The sequence below is a fragment of the Amphiprion ocellaris genome, chromosome 17, assembly GCF_022539595.1.
Source record: "Amphiprion ocellaris isolate individual 3 ecotype Okinawa chromosome 17, ASM2253959v1, whole genome shotgun sequence".
NCBI classification, from domain to species: Eukaryota; Metazoa; Chordata; class Actinopteri; family Pomacentridae; genus Amphiprion; species Amphiprion ocellaris.
In genome coordinates this window covers 30406583-30429956 of record NC_072782.1, presented here as the reverse complement: position 1 = coordinate 30429956, position 23374 = coordinate 30406583, and the positions used below count along the sequence as shown (strand labels likewise).

General features: G+C 33.9%; 1 protein-coding gene across 1 annotated transcript in view; it reads right to left on the bottom strand.

Moving 5' to 3' along the window:
• Positions 1-23374, bottom strand: part of LOC111571298 (cingulin-like protein 1) — an 83858-nt gene that overhangs the window by 57219 nt on the left and 3265 nt on the right. Inside the window, exon 2 of the mRNA XM_055019419.1 lies at positions 898-1011. The gene's annotated coding sequence lies outside the window, so the exon portion shown is untranslated. The remainder of the gene's footprint in view (positions 1-897; positions 1012-23374) is intronic.

The window sequence follows — 23374 nt, the reverse complement described above, 5'->3', positions numbered from 1 at the left end:
TTTTTTTTTGTACAATTTATTTTTTCTGTATTTAAATTAGCAAAAAATGTATTATTTTACAACTATTTTGTTATTTGGAAGAAAAAACATATGCATTTAAATCGCTATTTTGAATTTCCCCCCAATTTGGTAGTTTGTGGGTTTATGTTATTAAAAAATATTTTTTAAAAAACAAGAAAAACCAAGAAATTAATTTGTTTTTTAATTTACAGTTATTTTACATGTCTTGGCAAATTTTTAAAATCACAGAAGATGAAAGTGTTAATTTACATGCTAACCCTAAAAAAAAACAGGCCAGTGCTGTAAATAATGTCAACATATTAAGAAAAAAAACATTTCACATTGTGTGACACAAAATCACAAAACACAAAAATGTGTATTGAAACTGCTGAAATATTAATTATCTTACAGATATATTGCTGTTATTTGGAATTTGTCTTCACAAAATATTTCTCTGTATTTAAATCAGTAAAAATATCATTATTTCAAACATTTCCTGTTATTTGGAAGAAAGTGTTTTTTTAAATAGTTATTTTTAAGGTTTTTCCCAGTTTGTTAGTTTGTGTTTTTTTTTTAATTACATATGGCCATAAAATAACACAGTTGTACTGAATGTTCTACAGCTAAAAATATCATTATTTCACAGATATTTGCTGCAGAATTCCACAGTTTTTTTTTAAAATTAAATCATCAAATTTTAAAGTATTTAACTGTAGTTTTTAAACAATACTGTTAGAATTTGGCCCAATTTTTACAGTAATTTATTACTTAATCAATTGTTTTGCACATTTTTAATAGATTAATGAGAGCAAGTGTGAAAGTTTCAAACTGCACTGACTGCTTACATGTATGTTTGTTAAAAAGCGACTAATAAATATGATTCTTCATGTTATTTACCTGCTGGTCTTCAGCGACGGTCGACTGTAAGATGTGAACTTTGTCTTCTATCAGCTGTCGTAGTTTTTCCAGAGAAGCAGGAAAGTCGTCTTTGTTTCTTTGTGAATCTGGAATCTGGAGAGAAGCAGAAAAACCACAGTCAATATTTCATCACCTTTCAACTCTGCAGCCTTCAGACTACAAATCTGTCAGATGTTTCTGCAGCAACCAAACAAGCTGCTGACGTGGAGAAAACAAGCTTTAAATACACATATTCTCTACTTTAAAGCTGCTTTCTGGACAGATTGTTTTGCATCTGAAGAACATTCTGCTCATAACTGATCCTGAACGTCTGGATGCCGTCGACACCCAATCAGCAAAACACTCTCCTGTGATGATTCGACACGTTTTATTCCAGTGCTGCGGAATGAAGAGAGGCTGAAATGTGACGAGGAATCTTCAAAGACGTCCGAAATACCAGAACACAACTGTTTCCCATCCCAGACCTGGAATGTGGAGGATCTGGCCGACAGAAATCTCTCACCCATTTAAATTATAAGTAGTTTAACGTGTTAAAATCAAATATTCCACAAGTTCACATTTCACTGAACACGACCGGTAGGGACAAAGATTTGACTGCAAGGATGAAGCTGTAAAATGCATTTTTGTGTTCACTAAACCAACTACATCTGGTTATTTTTGTTTCTCCCTGCTGACCCTTCTATGACCTCAGACTGCTGAGGAAGCTTAGAATCTCTCTGAACATCATGAAGACTTTTTGCTGCTGACTGGAAACATCACCCAGTGGTTCGGGAACAGCAGTGAGGTCAGCAGTGAGGTCAGCAGTGAGGTCAGCAGTGAGGTCAGCAGTGAGGTCAGCAGTGAGGTCAGCAGATGGTTCCGTGGATGCAACACTCCCCACCCAGCAGGAAATCCACACCAGGAGGAACCAACAGGACCATGAAGGATCCTCCACACCCTCATCCTCACCTTTCCACATCCGCTACCTCTTGCACTGCGTACATCCCATAAATATCACCATTTTACCTGTTTGTATCTGCTGTCTGTTATAGTTTGACCTATTTGTGTTTTTTGTATTTTATATTTTTACATATTTTAACACGTTGTATTTATAATAATAATTATTTATAATAATATACATGCTAACCCTAGAAAAATAGATAATTGTTTAAGAAAACATGTAAATAATATGAAACCAAATTCCAGAATGCCTTGTTGATGTACAGGAACCACAGATAAAACCACATGTGGTGACAGTTGAGTTTGTCAGGTGACGTTCTGTCGACGGATCGTGTCCTGAAGGAAGTTTTCATAAATCTACCTGCCAGAGAGTCAAATCTGCAGCAGAACGACTCGAAGTAAATTATTCAGAAGCAAAAAACACCAGATTTATTTTAAATTCAAGGAAGTCCTCACATCTGAGCAGCTGGAATATAAGGATGATGTTTTTTACTTGATTAAAGACGTAAATTTGTAAAATTGCACATATTTTTCTGGTGGTTAAAAGTCAAGACGGTTGAAATTGAAACAGACGAAGCCAAAATAATCAGATTTTTTTTGTCTAAAAATACTGTATCTTACAGGTTTTGTTAAAAAGAGACATTTAAAACTAAACTGAAGCTAAATTTGATGATATTTTGTGACTTATTTTGTGATTTCAAAGATTTTTCTTCAAGAAAAAGTCAAAATAATAAAATATCAAATGTGAAAATGTAGACGAAGCTTTAAAAAAAAACCTCCTATGGTGTATATTACTACATGTTTACTGCAGTATAATCATAATTTACAGTAATAAACAGTAAATATCTATATAATACATTACAGTGTAAAAAATTGTTTATTTGCAGTTTTTAAATGTAATTTTTCAAATAAATTTACTGCTATTTTAGATGTTTTGTTAACAAGCATGAGGAAAAACTAGATTCATTTAACTTTCGTCATTTTTATAAATAGTCATTTATTTTGATACAACCTTCAACAATAAAATTAGACTATTTCCAACTGTAATTAATCTAAATTTGCAACTCAAGAGCATCATTCTTTAGGTTTTTCTGCCTGTTTTTATTTTTAAAAATGTGAACTCTAAACCCAACCAAAGCTAAATCCGATGATATCAGGCGCAATATTTTGAGATTCTAACAATTTTCTAAAGAAAAAGTCCAAATAATAAGATATTAAATGCCAAAATGTAGACACAGCTTGAAATAATTTACTGTTATTTTGAGGGTTTTGTTAAATTATAGATAATATCTGGTAAAATCACAGAAAATAAATAAATAATTTGCTCTTTAACCCTAAAAGAAACTGATTAAATCAAAAATCTCTTTTACAAATAGTGACATACAACAATAAAATTACACTTTTTAGAATTTATTTTTTTGTTGTATTTAATCAAAATTTGCCAATTCTGTGCTTTATTTTGTGATTAGGACAAATTTTCTTAAGAAAAAATCTAAATAATAAGATATCAAATGCCAAAGTGTAGACGTAACTTATAATAGTTTACTGTTAATTTGCGTATTTTGTTAAATTATAGATAATATCTGGTAAAATCACAGAAAAAAAGCTATTAATCTGCAATTTTATCCTAAAGAAAGGATTAAATCAAAGATTTCTTCAACAAATAGTAAAGTTCAACAATAAATTACACTAGTTGTCTATTATTTTAACTGTATTTCACCTAAATTTTCAAATCAAGACCACGTTTCTTTCGACTTGATTCAAAATGTGGCATCTCAAGCCAAACCAAAGCTAAATCTGATGATATTATGTGAATCATTTCGTGATTTAAAGCATTTTTCTATAGAAAAAGTCAAAATAATAAGATCTCAAATGCCAAAAAACAGCTTGAAATGAACTCCCATGCTGAATTTTACAGTAATCAACAGTATATTTCTATCTCAATATTTCCAGCTACGTCTGTTTGGATGCAAAATTTTAAAATGTCTGATGGAAAAGTTGATTTTGCACAGAAGAAAAGCAAAACTAAGAAGCTACTTTTTGCTCTTTGGGGCTTTAAAGTTGGTTTCAGCGGCTAAATTTTGGTGTTTTGTGCATCAGATGTGTTGGATATTGTTCTGAAGATTATAAACAGCTCTTTATTTTAAAAAGCTGCCGCCCACCACCGTTTGAATCCCTCCACACAGACCCATTGTCAGGCTGCTAACCTCCCTGACTCCCGTCGCATGTTTTCATCTCCAAGCAGGAAATCAATCCTCACATATAGACGAGGAAACTACAGATGGACAGCAGGTAATTAATTCCTCTGCTCGCCGTACGAGTGGCGGCGTTTTTAACACGAGTGGGCCGTGTTGTCTGATTAGACACAATCAAAACAAGTCGGCTGTGTTTTAATCCCTACATGAGCCCAGAGGAGACAAAAACAGTCTGGATATATAGAATTTAAGCAGCGGTCGACCCGCACCAAGTCATTTCCTCCTCAGAAAAAGCTAATTATGAAGTAAAATAGCTGGATGTTAAAATTCTCTCCTCATTACCGTCCAACCTCATCTCCCAGAAATTATGTTTATATACCGCTAATTTGTTTTCCCAATTACGTCTCCCAGCAAAGCATAATTGGTGAAACAAATCAGTGGTATATAAATGTAATTTCTAAGAGGCAGGGCGGCGCCGTCAGAGTAACGTGACCTCACATTGTTGTAGATTGAATTAAAACAGGCGTCCCGGCACCAAAACCACAGAAAAAAGGACTAAATGAGTGAATATGTAGATTCAGGGCTCTAAAATGATGACATATCTCTGTATGAAGCCTTCAAAAGGACCAAAACAAGCTAAACGTCTCAATATCTGGGTATGAAAAAGGCTAATCATAGCTACGTTAGCCCAGAGTTGCTAAATGCTCCAACAAATACTTAAAAAAATTGATTATAGCTACTTCTATAACTAAAACTACACCTTTAAAAAGTTGAACTACAGCTGGTATTCTTTTATTAAAGCTTCTTCATGGCCATCTTTTATAAAATCCCCAAATTACAGCCATAGACAAAGAAAGCTAAGTTAGCTAAGCAACGTTAGCCCCAAGTGTTGCTAAATGTTCCAACAACTACTTTTAAAGAAACAAATTTCAGCTAATTCTATAACTAAAACAACATCTTTAAAAAGCTGAACTAAAGCTTGTATTCTCTTGTTGAAGCTTCTTCGTGACCATTTTTTAATAAAGTCCCCAAATTAAGGTCGTAGAAAAAGACAGCTAAGATAGCTAAGCAACATTAGCACCTCGAATACACTGTAAAAACAGTCAAAAAAAACATTAAAAATTAGTAAAATGACAGAAAAACATGTTTAAAAAAATGTGGAATACGATAACAGTAAAAATTCTCTCTGATTCTATTCTCAACTGAGAAAAAGAATAAATTATCATTAATAAAATTATTTTTTTAATGCAGACATTAGTTTTGGGCAGATTTTTTTTTACAGTTCACATGTAAATTCACACCTTTTTAAATGTGACTTTAGCAGTTATAATCTGTAATTTCAAAAAACAGGGAAAATCTGTAAAATAATAACAGCTTGTTTAAAAAAATACACAGTTGAAAGCTGTAATCTAAAAAACAACACTTTTTTTTTACAGTAAACTACAAGTTCTGCAAACTGCTTCAACACTAAGAAGTTAAAAGTTAACTAGTCTAACTAGTTAGTTAGTCTACATTTAGCTAAGTGTCCAAACAACCTACAGCAGCTCATAGTTTTAGCTTTAAAGCTCTAAAAGACAAACTTCATGTCGCTGCTGTGATGTAACTCCATTTAATTTGTCCTCTGAGCTGTAAAACAGTTAAAATACTCACTGCAGGACCTGCAGACAGAGACGTGTTCATGATGACAGACTGAGAAGTAATTTCCTGCCTGAGTTCAGACTTCAGGGGGTTCCTGAGTGTTTGTGTTCATGTTGGTGGGTGGGCTGCTCTGCTGTGTACATGGAGATGACCCTAACTACAACCTCAGGACAAAACCAACAGAGTGTGAGACGCTGACTTAATATCCGGCCACAGTCTGTCAGAGACCAACAGTCTGATTGATCTGCGTCTTAAATCAGAGTGAATGGACGAAACTAAAGGAAAGAATGATAGGAGGAGTCTAAAAGTTTGATTTCTTAGAGGGTCAAACTAAACCAAGGCAACAAAACCATGAAACAACCAAAAACAGCCAAAAAAAACTGGTACATTCAACTTTGTTATTTTGGTTACAGTTACGCAACAATAAACTGGATACATAAAAGAAAAATCTCAACAATGAAACCAACTCAAAACTACTTAAACCTGCATTCTCTTTAACAGCCAGCAGGGGGCAACTCCTCTGGTGGCAAAAATATGTCAAATATATAGAAATCTATAAGAAACCAACCTGATTTCTTAGTTCATTTGTGATCTCAGTAAACATTTTTCCATTGAGTTTGTGGTCTGAATAGCTAGTTTCAAGACTTTTCAAATACAGTGTGATGTTAATTTAGTAAATTTTGGTTCCATTTAGAGTAAAAGAGTCAACAAAGCAAGGTGTGCTTTAGGGTGATACTACCTTGTAATTGACGACTATGCTAGTGTCCTTCCAAACGTACGGCATCAAAACTGTAGTTTACAAATTGATAAGTGACTTTGCTATCTATCTTTTATATACAGTGTATGCAGAAAAATAAAAAGTAAAGTGATGTAAGCTGTAAATAAATTGCTTTCTCTCTAACAGCCAGCAGGGGGCGACATCTCTGATGGCAAATATAAGTCAAATGTATAGAAGTCTATGAGAAAAAGACCCAACTTCTCACTTTGTTTGCTGCCTCAGTAAATATTTTACCAATGAGTTTATGGTCTCAATTGCTAGTTTACAGCCTTCTTTAATGCAGTATGATGTTTGTTTTGTAAATTATGGTCTCATTTAGGGCAAAATAGATGATAAAGCAGGGTATGTTTTAGGGCAGAGCTATCTTGTGGTTGGTCAAATTCCAATACAGAAGCTAGTACAGTATTATTAATATTAATAATAGCAATAACAATATTAAAAATTATAATTATGTCTATTAGATTTGTTCTTACTTTATTTTATTGTTCATTTATTCTCCTTTACTGTTTATTTATTGATGTATTTATTTTACTTATTACTAATATAAACATTTTTAGCCTTGTTTTCATGGTTTTCATCCTCTATTTTTCTTACATTCTACTTGTTCTTTGCCTTACTTGCGTGTGGCATTTTATTATTTTACCTGATGGTGTTGTATAATTTTATTTTGGGAATCTTCTACCATGTTTGGACTGACCAGCCTTATGCTATACAGAGGTTTTCCTGAGTATATTTATTTTGGTTTTTGTCCTGTCTGTGAAACACTTTGTAAACTGCATGCATACAAACAAAGCTATTATTATTATTATTATTATTATTATTATTATTATTATTATTATTATTATTATTATTATTATTATTACAACTACAGCAGCTAGTACATGCTACACACAGTTTATTATTATTATTATTATTATTATTATTATTATTATTACAACTACAGCAGCTAGTACATGCTACACACAGTATTAAGTTTATACTGTCTGTACAGGAAAACTATCAAAAAAGGTTTTACTGTCCAAGTAGCAACAAACAAAACTCCCCATTCACACAATACCACGAGAAAAACCACAAAAATGTGCAGTTTTTCCCTCCAGTTAAGACTAAATGAACTAAAGGTAAATCTGAGGTTGTGTTGGACCAGGTCCAGTCCTCCCCCTCACCCAGGTCTTAGAGTCCTGGTCCCCACCCCTGGGTGTGTCTGGGTGGGACACAGTGATGGTGGCCGGCCGCCAGCTCAGACACACCTTGATAAGCAGGTATGAAGACGGAGGAGCTTCATGTTGACTTACTGTCTGTGTTTTTGTGACTCCCACAGACACGGCAGGTTTAGATTTAATGCCTCCAGATTAGAGGCAGAAAACGCTGCTGAGGTTATTAAACTCCAAAGGATGGAAAGTGTTGGACAGAAATAACAGGATACTGACGGTTTAGGTGTTCTTAGAGCATCAGCAGTACAACAACAATCTGTAAGAAAATGCTGAAAATTAAGGATCAGGCTGCCAGAAAAAAATATATACATTTAAAAATCCCAATACATTGTGATGCTCAAAAACTGTGGGAAAAAAAGCTAAATAAATAAAATAAAAATAAAGAATAAAATAAAATAAATAAATGAAAATTGAAAAGGTGAAAATTAAAGCAAATATCTGTTTAAAAAAAAAGAATTTAAAGAGGCAAAAATAAATATTTTAGTAAGAAAATGTTGAAAATGAAGGAGCAAGGTGCCAAAAAAAACCCCATATATTTAAAAATCCCAATACATAATGATACTCAAAAACTGTAAAATTAAATAAATACATAAAATAAGAATATATATATGTGTGTGTGTGTCTGTGTGTGTGTGTGTGTGTTTGTGTCTGTGTGTGTGTGTGTGTGTGCGCGCGCGCGCGCGTGTGTGTGTGTAAAAAAACAAAAACAAAAAGAAGTAAAAATAAATACCTTAGTAAGAAAATGGTGAAAATGAAGCAGCAAGGTGCCAGAAAAAAATGTTACAATTTTTAAATCCTTAATGTACGTGATTTTATCTGTAAAATAATATTTTGTAATAACATTATTCATATTTAAAAACGGTACAAAATAGTTAAATTTTATGGTCAAACTTTGTAGATTCACTTTGCCTTTATTTATTTATTTTTCCAAACAATCTGTAAGCTACAGGAAAATAAATAAATAAAAATCAAAAATGGTTTAAAGAATGAATATAAATATATGTTATACTGTAAAAATATCTAAATGTTTACTAATCTGTAAAATAATATTTTGTAATAATATTACTAATATTTAAATACAGTATAAAATTGTTTAACTTTATGGTCAAATTTTGTAGATTAACTTTTCATTTATTTATTCACTTATTTAGGTGTTTATTTATTAATTTAATTTTTACTTTTTTTTACAATTTTTAAAAAATTTTTACAATAAATTTATTGAAAAAAAATCTGCAAAATAACAGTAAATTGTCAAAAACAAACAAATATACTATACTGTAAAATATGTAAATGTTTTCCAAAACTGGGACAATCTGCAAAAATTAAAACAAATGCAAATATATACTATAATTTAAAATATGTAATATATACCGTAAAGCCAAAACTGTGAGCTAAAAGAGGCTAAAAAGCTCCATAAAGCTGTAGATCTGGTTGTGCTTTTTTTTTTTTTTATAAATACGGCAAAATAACTTACATTTTTCATATCAGGCAGTCATTTATCGTGTTTATATGTATTTTTTTTTACACTTCAGACGAGAGTTAAAGTTACTTTCAGCTCAGAAAAACTGTCTTTAAAAAAAAAAAAAGAAATCATAAAGCTCCCAATCTAATAACCTGTAATGATGAAAGTAAAATTCCACTGATAAGAGATTTACTTTCTCTCTCATACCAGGGGAGCGTTCCATTCTTTTTACATGAGACACCGAAGACTCTCCTTGTTTGAACAAAAAACATTACGCAGTCAGGTGAGGCAACTTCTCCACCCGCAGGAAGTTATGAATCACAAATAATCACCTCCGTCGTTTACACAACGCTGCTCCTAAACTCTACATCTGCTCTGTTTTCATGCATTTTTAGTATTTCATTCTGTTTTTTAGCAAAGAAAAGCGTTAAACCATCTGTAAGTGAGCTGGTTCAGCAGATAAAAGGTCTGCAGCCACATGTCATTACTCAGCAGACTGTTGGAAAACTCTGCTACCCAGAATGCTTTGCTGCTGACTCACAGCTCTGGCATGTCGCCTCCAGTCGTGCTGCACTTTGCACCAGCAGCAGCGTAAAACTGGGAGTGAACCGGAGGAGACGCCTCCAGTTTACCGGCCGGGAATGTTTCGTCACCATGGAAACCGCTTTAAGTGCTTATCTGAAAGCTGTAAAAATAAAATACGGGAATTTACAGAGTCAGCAGGGAATTCAGATTTTACTTGGTTTGGTTGTATGAAGTCAAGATTTTAATACGGAGATTTTTTTATGCAAAACTGGAAACACCTTTTCAGCAACATGGAAAAAATGCAGAAATACAAAAATAATGTCTTAAAGAGTTTTTATCGCTATTCTTTATATAATAATTTACTGTATTTTACAGATTTTGTCTGTTTTGTTAAATTACGGTAAAAAAAAGTTAAAATCACACAAAAAATATTAATTTGCATGTTTATTGTAAGAAAACAGGTCAAAACTGTACAAAAATCAATATTTTAACAACTGATAATCAATTTTTTTATATAATATTTGACTGTAATATTTCACTATTTTTAAACTGTATTTAAGTCAGAAAAAAAAAAAATTATTTTACAGATATTTGTCATTATTTTAAAGAAGAACTGGGTATATTAGGGATGTAAAATTAATTTTAAAAATAAAAATATTTTTCAGATTTTTTTTTTTTTAATTATGGATAATATCATGTAAAATTTACATTTTAAAATGTTTTTTTAAAGGCCAAAACTGTCAAAACTGTTTAACTGTAATATTTCACTATTTTTTAAAAATAAATTCTAAAAACAATTTACTGTTATTTTACAGATTTATTTTGTTTTGTTAAATTACAATTATGAAAACTAATAACTTCACACAAAAAAGTATTAATTTGAAAGTTAAAAATAAAAAAAGATCAAAAATATACATTAAATTAAAAAAATCTATATTTTTATTAACTGTTCTTTTACAATGTGTGACCATAACATTATACTGTTTTACTGCATTTAAATCAGCTAAAAATATTATTATTTAATGGATATTTGAGATTATTATTACAGTTTCTGAACATTACAGTCCACTGTTTTTCAATTGATCTTTTTTTGCAGTGTATAATTTGCTCTTGCATTCTCTCCATAAAATTTTTTTTAAAAAATCATGACCTATCCATCAGTAATCATGTTCTGGCAGGGTTAGCTTTGAAAGTTTTTTTTTTTTTTTTTTTTATGATATTAACAAATAAAACACATAAAATCTGCATTTTTGCAAAACCAGAGTCTGCAACTTCTCTATACATTGAAGTTTAAAGATGAAATTTCACTTTTTATTTTGGCCTTTTATTTTAATTCTGAATGCGTTCCACTTTTTTCATTTATTTAATATCTGGGAACCAACAGGTCAGTATTCTAGAGTCTGGTCTTACTGTAAACACACAGTGTTGAATGTTTAATTCTTTAAGACAAATGACAAAAATCGTTGCATTTCTTTTGTTTTCTCTGTTGAAACTAAACTCAGGCACTCAGTGAAGTGTGTATTTTGTGCACCGTTACGCCTCTACTTCCTCTATGGGCCTGGCTTTATAAATGACTGCACCGTCCTGTTGAAACACGTGAAGGTTTCCCTCAAACTGCTGCAACAAAAGAAGAAGAAATTAGCCTCTAATATATTGTTGCTTCAAGACTGCACTGAAGCAAAGAGATTGAACCCAAAAATACACAGATGTGGACAGATGTTCACAAATATGGAAGCTTCACTGAGATTTCCACTAGAATTTAAGATAAAATAATGTTAAAATGAGTCAAATAAACTCTTAAAATATAGAGTTTTCCAGGTTGGTTTTTCCGTTCAAACCATACAGAACAGCAGCATGCAGCTTCGTCTTCTTCTCTATAAAAACAGTGACAATATAAAACAGTCGAACCAGTTTTTCTGTACCGATGAGGTTAAAGGTGAGGCGAATAAGCAGCATACCAACTCTCCTGTATTTGCTTTTTTCCCCTCTTCACTCCTCCCATTATACTTGAAGCATAGAGAAACCTGTTCCTCCGTATTTAACAATTACAGGATCTATAGACTTTCATGCTATATCACAAAAGACAAACTGTGCCAAAAACACGTCAGATGAGGTGGAGTTACAGAAACAATTGGACATGTTCGTCCCTGTCGTGTACCACCTTCATCGCCTGCATTAAAGACATACAGGTGTCACCGCAGGTTATTTTAGGGTTTGGCATAATACTGCCGCACCACCGCCCAGCTGCATCGCAACACACTCACAGGTGTGCAGGGTTGGGTTTGTAACCTACTTCTGAAGAACTCCTCCCAAAGACTCGCCCAAAACAAATGACAAAGCGTCTTTGGAGCTGTCACTCATTAGACAGTCAGACAAAGGAAGACCCGGAGACGACCGAACATCCAGACAGTCGCGCTAAAAGCAGCCTATTGAATGCTGGAAAAGAAACAGCACCATTTATTTGTTCAGACGCTAATGGTAGATGTGTTTACATCAAGTGACCTTCGGTGCTAATGTGAATGATGAGCAGAATTAGCATCATACCGCTATAGCACAACAAACCTGCTATAAGCTAGCCTTTTACTGTTTTGATCTAAACTGCTCACTAACAATTTTGTGCTAGCGAGCAGAGCGCATTGTGGCGTTATTGCTAGTGAACAGGCACCATGACAAAGTCTTCTGTGGGGCTTAATGACCTCTGACTAGCTGGAATCAACTAGAAGAGATTCTTTCAATCCTGGTGGAATCCTTAGCTTAAAATAGCAAAATTAGCATAAAATAAATGTCCAGTGTGCTCTATTTATATTATAAAATAACTATTTATTGATGCATAATGCTGCATTTGTGAAAAAAATTATTCAAATTTAGTATTGGGCTTCAGTTTGTACTAATACAGATGAATTAAAAATTGCCGTGATCAGGACATCCCTGGAAAAGAGACCTAAAATGTGGCAAAAAAAAGACGATTTGTGGACTTATAATGACTTTCAATCTTTAAGTTGCTTTTATTTTGGTACTATGTGCTATCTTCAGACAGAGCTGCTTTGTCCATATTTGCACCCTTAAATGACTTTTAAAAATAATATCTAGACGGATTGAATTTGTGAAAGTTATATGCAGCATTGTGGAGGTTTAGCTAGTAAAGGGGCACCATGACAGTCAAGTCAGAAAAGTCTTCGTGTTACTACAACCACAGGATTAACCCTTTTAACTCACCCACCTAAATACAGGCCATCTGAAAAGTCTGCAGCTGCATTTTAAAAAGCATATTTAAGAACCAAATTATCACCATTTTCAGATTCTAATGAAGAAAAAGCTTTCAAACTTTTAGTTTTTTTAGTAAGAAAAGAAAAAGAAGAATGAATGTTAAACAGGTAAAAATGCTCATTTTGTGACTTTACACTTTCTTTTTGGAAGATAAAACCTTCATACAGCGACAGAAAACATTAGTTAGCTTCAGCATTTATCTAGCTAGGTGCACTTAAAACCTATTTGTGCATTCGAATTTGTAAAATCCCCTAAAGTAGTCGTCGTCGCCCAAATTGAACCAGATCTTAACAGCGCTGCTAGCAAATAACCTCACATGGCTCATTTTGAAAGATGCTGACAACCTGTCAACTTTTCCTTTTTTTTATTGTTTTATTGACATATAATGTTGTCTAGCAACATGTTATTTCTTTTTCCTTGTGCTGTTTCTGTATTTTGATTATACAACTTCTAAACAGGGTCAAGATTGTTGTAACTATGACTGGAGATGTTTTTTTTATAGAGCTGCCAAATATGTGATTTGCATGCGTTTACATGTGAAAATGCACTGAAAGAACCTAAAGAACTCCCAATTTAGTGCTATCAATCTATAGTTGCTCTGTTTTCACCCTATATGACATGAACATCGCCTGCAGGTTGGGTGGTGGATGAGTACATAACATATTTAACTTATATGCTTAACATTGACCTCATTTTTAAATGCTCTTTCTCCAACCGACAGTGTTTCTGTGCATTTTTTGAATGATTAAAACAAAATCAAGTAGTTTGGTCACCATTAACTGATCATAAATTAACCACAATGGCAGTTGTTGTGCTTAAATAATGAACTAAGCATGGTCTCTTGCAGAATTTTCAGATATTTCCATCTTTTAGGCCAAGAAATTAGTAAAATGACAGTAATAGTAAAATATTTGTCAATCAGTAACGACAAACACTTGTTTAATTCATCTTGAATGGTTTAAATTGGGGGAAAATAGTTGGGTTTCACTCTGCATTTTAGGAAACCACAATAAATTCCAAATTAATAATTAACTGTAGATGCAAAACCCCATATCATTGTCTCTGTTTTAATAACTCTGCAGCCAACACTATGCACACAGACTTTCTTTCTCCATCTCCTTCACTTTCTCGTCTCTCGGTTCAGTTTCAAAACTAGAACATCGACAAAAACAACAACAACAGCAACTCTCCAAGCTCTGTAACTCCCACCCAGCACCCACCCAGCCTGCACCCACTCGGCCCTCCGACGAGGCTTAATGAGTAATAAGCACTGGGTGACCACAGTCTTGGAGTCAAGCCAACTCTCCCAGATGCCAAATTGAAGCCTGGAGGTACTGCATAATGCAAAACAACACTCATTAAAACTTGGAGGAGAAAAAAAAAACACAAGGAGCTATAAAATGCAAAAACGCACCAAAGATCCATTCCGGGAGAAGCTTCTAAACGACGCAGATGAATAATTAGGACTCTCAGGTGTCCATTAGCGGCAGAAATTACAAGATGTAGGAAACGGGCTCCAAAACACACTCGTGACCTTAAAACCGAAACCATTTGGCCTGAACGTTATGTTGAGGTTGGGAATGTGAGTTGTAGAAGGGAAAAAAAAGGGTGGGTGATGAAATGGAGCTAAGCGAAAGACAAACAAGTGATATATTCAGATGCAGGAACAAAGTGTGGAGCTTTCAGGTTTTGGTTACATTATATGGCGGGTTGAAGCTTGTTGAAGAATTTTAAAAAGTGCTGCAGACCCAAATGGATAGTGCAATTACATGCGTTATATATATTATACTGATATACTAGTAAAAAAAAATAGCAACATAAGAAAAAAAAACATCTCAATACAGGCTTGTAAATGGATGAATAAGAAACACATTGTAGGGTGTCTTTAAGGTTTAAATCTGCCATAAATAACTAAGAACTAAGCATTTTTTTTTGTGGCTTCCACCTTTGTGATCATTTAACAGCACCGAACTGGAAAATTAGCACCAATGGTAATAGTTACTAAACAGTAGTGAATAGAAAACATCAATAGTTTACATTTACTTTCGCACAATTGCTGTAAAATTAAATTTGCGCTACATTTGGGAAGAAGTAGGGATGTCCCATTCAAGTTAATGTTTGTACTAACAATCTAATCTATATCATTTAATATTTATTGCCGTTATCTTTGGTAATACACACTACAAGCATTGTAGATTAGCTGTAGTACCTGGTGAAGCCTTTTACTGTTTTGATCCAAACTGCTTCCTAACAATTTCGTGTTGGTGAGCAGACAACATTGTGGAGGTTTAGCTAGTAAAGGGGCACCATGACAAAGTCTTCTGTGGTGCTTAATGAGTTCTGACCAGCTGAAATCAACTGGGATAGATGTTTTAGATTGCCATGGCATATACACTTGCTGCCTTTGTGGCCCACATCATTAATCCAGGGATTAAAATAGCAAAATTAGCATCAGAAAAATGTCCTGTAGGTCACATATTGATTGATAACAATGCATTTGTAAGGAAAGCTATTCAAATTTAGGATCTAACTTATTCTTGTACCAATACCGATCAGTTACAAACTGCCATAATCATGACATCTTGAGAAAAAAGAACTGAAAAAAGTGGCAGAAAAGACAACTTGTGGACCCATTCTGATCTTGAATCTTTAAGTTGCTTTTATTTTGGTACTATGTGTTATCTTAACACATAGCTGTTTTGTCCCTATTTATATTGTTCTACTCACACAACCTTAGATGGCTTTAAAAAATAATATCCACATGACAGATGGGTTGAGTTTGTGAAAGTTATGTGCAGCTCAACCTAAGAGAGATTTTCAACGAAGTCAACAAACGTTACCTCAGAGCAACATGCTTTCATGCAAAAGGAAAAATCAGTGAACGGTGAGTTTCTCCCCGATGGGATGGTTAATCAGATTAGATAACAACATACCAACTTCCTCCCTCCTCAGCTTCGTTGAAAACTGATATGTGAATTATGCAACGCTCTGCTGATATAAAGATCACAACAATCATCTCACTGACAGGCTGAAACTTTCACAAGGTTGTATTTGTGTGTCTGTGTTTGTGTATTAGCTTATCCTCCAGGGCTCACACCCTCATTCCTGACATACCTGCCACTTCCATCCTCCTTCCTACTTTCCCATGATTCACCGATGACTTGTCGTTTGTGACATCATGTCACATTCATCTTATGTGACTCTCCTAAGTATCAGATAATAAAATTTAATGCACAATGTTTTATCATCTATTTTAGTCTAAATGGGACCAAATTTAACTAAATGAACACCATGCTGTATTCAACAAATCTTGAAACTAGTGACTGAGACCATAAACTCATCAGAAAAACGGTGACTGAGGTAACAAACCAAGTTAGAAGTCGAATCCTTTTCTCATAGACTTATATACAATCTGACTTTAAGTCACGTTGATTCTCCTTTTCAGACCTTCAAACTATGTTCATCTTTAACAAACAGTACATGATTCTTTATCATGATTTCTGAAAAACAAAGTGAAATAATCAAAATTGATGGTTGTAACATACATATTAGATCATTTGTGGGAACTCTGTGTTACTGTGTTCAGTGATGTTAGGGATGGTGTTTAGGGAAAAAATTTGGGAACAGAATATGAGGAAATAACACATCAGTGGCTTGTTTCACTTTGAAATTCTATACATCAGTGCACCAGTAGTGCTGTTCATGTCCACAGTTTTATCTTATCAGCACGAAATGTTCTCAAAAAAAGCTTTTATTACCAGTCAGACACTAAAAAAATCTAACAGTTGTCCTTATTGGAGATCCACCACAGAGCACAGTGACTACTGAGCAGCACACAGAGGCCTTTTCAGGCTTTACAAGAAGTTCCTTCTCTTGTACAAAAAATTCCACTGTTGTTAATGATTGATCGGCACCAGATGCCACTCTGGGGTGTTCCTCATACCAGACATTTGATGATGGTACAAATGAATGTACGACACAATAGATGGCTTGTTCTGAACGCAGGAACAGCAGAAGCTTAATACTTAGGCCGTTTAATGAAGCCAAGTTTGCGTTCCTGTCTCAAGTCTTTTCAATGGAGACTTCGAAAGAAGTGAACAAGAATGTTCCACCCATTGAATCAGCAATACCCACCACAGAACAGTAAAACCCAACTGGATTTGACAAATTACATAGATTTCACGTTGCATTTTATATAACCTGTTGCACCGCTGGCCACTGCATCTCTCAGTTCGGCTGATTGAAATGCTAATTAACTGTTTAATCACTTTTATGTTGTCAGAACTTACACCGAAAGTCCCTTTGAACTAGTGCTTGATGCTTTACCGTGACAATTTAAGTGTCCCGAGGAAAATGAAGAAATATTTGCACAAAAGATAATGACACGTTTCGCTACAGAGCTGCACAAATGGCATCTCTAATGGTTTTCATGCTACAGGTATCTATTGTATGCGTCTCCTTCGGGCTGAAGGACATCGACAATCACTTCTGCAAACATGAAAGGAACAAATGTGAAGCTCGAGGAGGAAAAACAGCAAACACAGACATACTTCTTCTCTGAGAAATACCCTGACGGCTGACAGACACCCTGAACGAAAACTCATCACTCAGGCATGGGCACATGAAAATACACCACTATGGTTGTCACGGGAACATTTTACTAACTGGTGCATAAACGTTTCCATCAATAGGAGTGGATCACACTCAGTAAACATAGCTGAAAATGTTGGTTTCCTTTACAAAAAACAAAAGCGTTGAAGGTCTGACAGCAAAATGTTGAGCTAATAAGTATATTTTTGCAAGTTAAATCATGTTTTGATCATTGAATGAAAACTTTTGGATATGTTCTTCCCTCTCCTACACAACCGTCTTATTAAATAAGTGTGCAAAAAGTTCCTTTATCTTAAAGAAATACCAAACAAACAGAGGTCTAGCCATCAGCTGTTTCCTTTTTGGATCGTATCGAGCCTGTTGTGAGGATTCTTGGCATCCAGTTTGGCTGTAATCTAAGTTTTGAGCGGCACACCGTAAATCTTGTGAACCTGTTTTTATCATCTCAGAAATATGTCAAAAATACAATCCAGTCTGGCTTTTCACAACACAGAGACTATTTAACATGCCTTAATGTCGTCACAACTGGATTACTGCAACAGTTTGTGTATCTGTTTTACTCAGCTGCCGGATGTGGTCAGAATAAAGAGCTTTTTAGAACAGATTCTAAGACCCTTCTTACTTTCCCAGGTATGTAACCGACCACTTTGAGATCCTCCGGTTGGGGTTTTTGGTCAAAAACTAAAGGAACGCTTTCCCAAGACCCTAAAACAATAGATGTTATAATATATTTCCATATATTTATATATTTGTCTAAATATTTATGTGTATTGCTGCGCTTCGATGAGAAGTCGCAACCTGTCACCACAGTTTTGACGGTTCGACTGTGAGATCATCGGTCTACTTTTTATGACATAGCTAAATACTAAGGTAATGGAAGTTTCGGTGAACGGGAACACACACATGCAAAGACAGGTATCTGCATGAAGGGAAGCTAGTTTTCTAGAAACAATGACATCATCCAGCACCCTATTAAAGTCTTTCACCAACACATAATGAGTTTTTATGTAGTTTACGATGGTATCATTCACACTGAGATTATTTGAGAGTTCATATTGCAGGCTTCAGTTATATAATTTTTTTCCCCCATCGGGTCCAATCTTTTCTGTGATGAGGGTTCTAGAGCCACATATGGATGTGGTCTGGACCTGTCCTGAAAATATCTGGTTTATTTAAATGGTTTCTGCTTCCGTGAGCATAACTGGAAAGTAAAAAAGTCGAATTCAGGCCACATTACTGTGGAATATCAGCATCGCCTTTGTGTTCTTCTGTTCAATATAAGAAAATACAGATGACAAACTAAAAATGTCTGTCTAACTTTATAAAATTTGTCCAGAAAGGTTTTTAACTGGCAGTTTTTATAATTATGTTTTGGTTTTACAAGAGGAAAGACTTCAGGGAGGAGGACTCAGAGTTTGGTTTGGCCAACACATATCTGGTTCACTCCAAATTTCTTACTAACAATTTGGTGAGCAGAGGGCATTGTGGAAGTTAAGCTAGTAACGGGGCACCATGACAAAGTCTTATGTGGTGCTTAATGGCCTCCGACTACCTGGAATCAACTGGGATGTTTTAAATCCCCAGCGCATATACAGTTGTCACATTTGTAGCCTACATCATGAATCCATGGCTTAAAACAGCAAAATTAGGTGGGTTAGTGGGCTCTGTTTATATTATAAATTAATCATTTACTGATGCATAATGCTGCATTTGTGAATAAAATTATTCAAATTTAGGATCAGGCTGAGCTTTGCACTGATACAAATCAGTTAAAAGTGATTGAAGTGCCGTTTTATTTGCTGAAACTACACTTCAAAAAAGCAAAGACTGATGTTTCTGGCAAACAGATGTGGTCAACCTTTGATGATGTCCTCTAAAATTTGCATGAAGGCCATGTTTTCATATGCAAGCTAAGTTTGTGGCAAATTTGTGGTGGACTTTTGCCTAAATAATCGGAAATATACAGCAAACAGTCCAATCCATTCACTATTTGCACTGTGGTCTATCGCAAACACTGGACAGCAAACATTCAGACCAATTAGCAGATTCAGCCCGGCAACCTTCTCACTGTGCAGCAACCAAAGCAACAAAAGTCAATATTGGAACGCTACAAAAAACTGCAAATAGTAAACATTCCAGCAAACCTGCCACAAGTTCTCCACAAAGCCTGCTGCAAGTTCCCCCACAGATCTAATCTAATCTAATCTAATCTAATCTAATCTAAAGTGTAGTGGAAATATGACCTTGCAGCAACATCGTCAAAGGTTACCTCCTTAAAACTGACAAGACTGGAAAACTGTGCTGCCAAACCACCAACCAGCAAAACCTGTTGGAGTTTTCCTGGGAAGTCTGCTACCGATTGCCAACGACAACAAACTTGAGGCAAAATTCTGTGGAAAACCTGCCAGTCAGCCACAAACATTTCAACTTTGCAAGGACACTTTCAATCAGTGAGAAAGTCACTTCGGTCATCACAAAGACAGAAAAAAAGTTAAATGTTAATGGTTTAGCTTCAAAAAATAATAACTACATGTAAAAACAAAGACATTGCAACAGTAGCAGAAATACCGACCCATCATGTACAGAAGTTATTCAATGTCCTTTACAGGGAAATGTAAAAATAACATAAAATAAAGAAAAAATAGAGCAATTTATTTAAATTAATCTAAAACAAAATGAATAAAGTGCAGCCAGATTCATAGATTATTGCAACTGATTGACTAAAACAATTAAAAAGACAATAAATGAGACCAAAGAGTACAATAAAATGCAAAACATAAGTAGAATGAAAGTGCACACAAGCTTACTAAAAGCACAAGTAGCCTAAACTAGACATTATAATAACTTTCATTGCTTAAAATCAGTGGGAAAAGCAACGGTTTTCAGATTTTTTGGAGCAAATCTAAGAAGCTAGTTTTGGTGGGAACTCTGGGCTCTGATAACTAACCTGCAGATCTCTATATTAAATGTTGATCATATAAAGGGCCACACAGGCAAAAATACATATTTTCAAGAAAGGACATTTTCAGCAACACTTTATTCAATAGGATTATTAACAAATAACTTCTTCGATATGATTTCCATCATTTGTGTTGCAAAAGTCAATCCGCTTTGCAAGATTCACGTGAAACCAATGCAAAAAAAATGACAGCTAATGAGATTTCCTATGTGTCCAGGCTTTAGGGACACCCTGTATATTTAGATTTGTGTATTTTCCTCCTTTATCCAATGAAATAGCAAGAATTGTGGTGGTAGAACGAACTGAACAGTACCAACACAGCTACGACTTGACTTGAATCTCCAGCTACTATAATTTGTCTCCAACAGTGTAATCAAAACAGTATTTATTTAGTGACAGGAAACTGAGGATTGTTGGCTTTTTATGGTAAAACATCTCCTACGTTCTCCTGCTGTATCAGCCACTTATGAAGGGTCAGAAGAAGGGTGGGTTTTTTTAAAAATTTCTGGGCTTTTTTTGGGCAAATATGTGAGTGAGACTGAGGGCGAGAGACAAAGAAACACAGTGAAACATAGAGAGAGAGAGAGAGAGGGGAGGGAGTGTGGGAGAGCAGAGTTGAGTTTTCTGGTCGGTCTGGTTGGTTAACTGCCTGAACAGGAGTCAAGGGAAAGAATGTCGCCTCATTAAAACACATTAAAGAGAAAGACTGAAGCTGGGTGGTGCCACTGAGACATCAGCTGGAATAACATCAGGATTTACTGCCGTCGCTCAAAACAAACTCCTACCGATTTGTTTTGGATTCTGGAAGAGTGATACGAGGACAGAAAGGGAGAGGAAACCAAGAGAAAGTAGGAGAAAAGTAATGGAGGGAAAAGTGAAGGAGGCAGAAATAGAATGAGACGTATGAGGAAATGCTGGAAAAAATGTTAGAAAACGGAGAAAAAATGTGATGCAAGGAAAGATTTGCCCCAGAATGGAATAAGAACATTTTAACTATTCAGTGACGGCTGCAGGAAAACTTTAGAACAGAACTGGATCAAATCAGTCAATATCAGAGGTGTACGCTTGACAATAATAATAACAAAATGCAAGAAAAAAAGAGAAAAAATACTAAAAGTACTAAATAATCAGTAATTTACATGATCTAAATATATGGAAAAAAATACTAAAAAAAATAAAAGGAAAGTGACAAAATGGCATTAAATAGAAATTCTTAATTATTTTATTAACAAAAATTTTAAAAATTAAAGAAAAAAATATATACATACTATATAATCCAAATATTAATATTGGATTAACAGAAAAATGTAATTAAAAATTTAACAAAAAGCAATTTTGAAAAAGAAAATTGTACAGATACGTAATAATATAATAAAATTAGTAATTTATATGATCTAAATATATGGAAAAATACAAAAAAAAATTAAACAACATTGACAGAATGACATAAAATTGACAGAAAAATTACTCCAAAAAATATTTTAAAAATGCATACATAACAATAAAATGTCTAATTTATTTAGCAAAATACCCTAAAAACTACAAAAAAACCTATATAATCCAAATGTAAATACTGGATATTGGAATAAAAGAAAAATTTAATTAATAAAAATCAAATGAAAAGCAAATTTGAAAAGATTGTAGATATGCTATAATAATATAATTTAAAAAATGGAAAAATACTCACATAGCAAAAAATGTGTTATTTATATAACAAAAATGCAAAAAAAATTAAAGGAAAAAATATATACACACTATATAATACAAATATTAATATTGGATTGAAAGAAAAATTTAAAATTAAAAAAATTCAAAATTAAAAATTAAACAATAAGCAATTTAAAAAACATTTTACATATACTATAATAATATAATAAAATGAAGAAAAAAAACACCCACATAGCAAAAGATGTATTATTTAACTAACAATACATTTACAAAATGAAAGGAAAAGAAAACGTGTCTTTACTCTAAATAATCCAAATTCAAATATTGGATATTGCATTAACATAAAAATTCAAGAGAGAAATTAAAGCAATTTTAAAAAGGATTGTGCAAATACTATAATAATATAATAAAATTGACAAAATAAAAAAAAACAAAAATTATAACTACAATACTCACAACAAAAACATAAAATGTATGTAATTAGAATTTCTATTTAAAAAAATACAAAAAAATTTAATGAAATTTAATGAAGTTTAAAAGGTGTTGTACATTTATTCTGTGCAACCAAAATTGCCAAACGTCTGGTTCTACAAAAACACAGAATTACTGAAGGTCAGAAGCAGAGAGTGGAAATAAATCAAAGCCAGACAGAGAGAAAGGAAATAAAACAGGGAAAGTGAGAATTAAGAGGAAACAGTGTGTGAGAGAAGACAAAGAAAAGGAGAAAGTGAGAATGAAGAAAAGGGAGATAAAAGCAATTAGAGCAGAAAGAGATGGAATGAGAGATAAAGCAGAGGAAGGAATCGGGCGGTAAAAAGCCATCGGCAGCGAGTGTGAGATGCTAACAGATGGGTTACAGCATTCCTCAGCTCAGAAAACACTTCCACATGCATGACTGGCTGCTGGAAGGAAGCTTCACGAGTCGCTCAGACGGCAGCAGAGACTCGACACACAGCTGCACGAGTCCAACAAACTCACTCATTTTACTCATTTTTATCATTTATGCACAAAACATGAAAGAAAACAACATATTCTGGATTCCTAAACACAAAAATATCATGTTTGAGGTGTGAAAGGTGCTCTTTAACTAAAAATAAAGCACATTTATCATCATTTTTGTGTAGATTTTCACTCATTCAGGTCTTGGAGCTTCAGAAAAAGCAACAAGACTTGTTTTTGTTCAAAAAATGAAGCTGCAAGGAT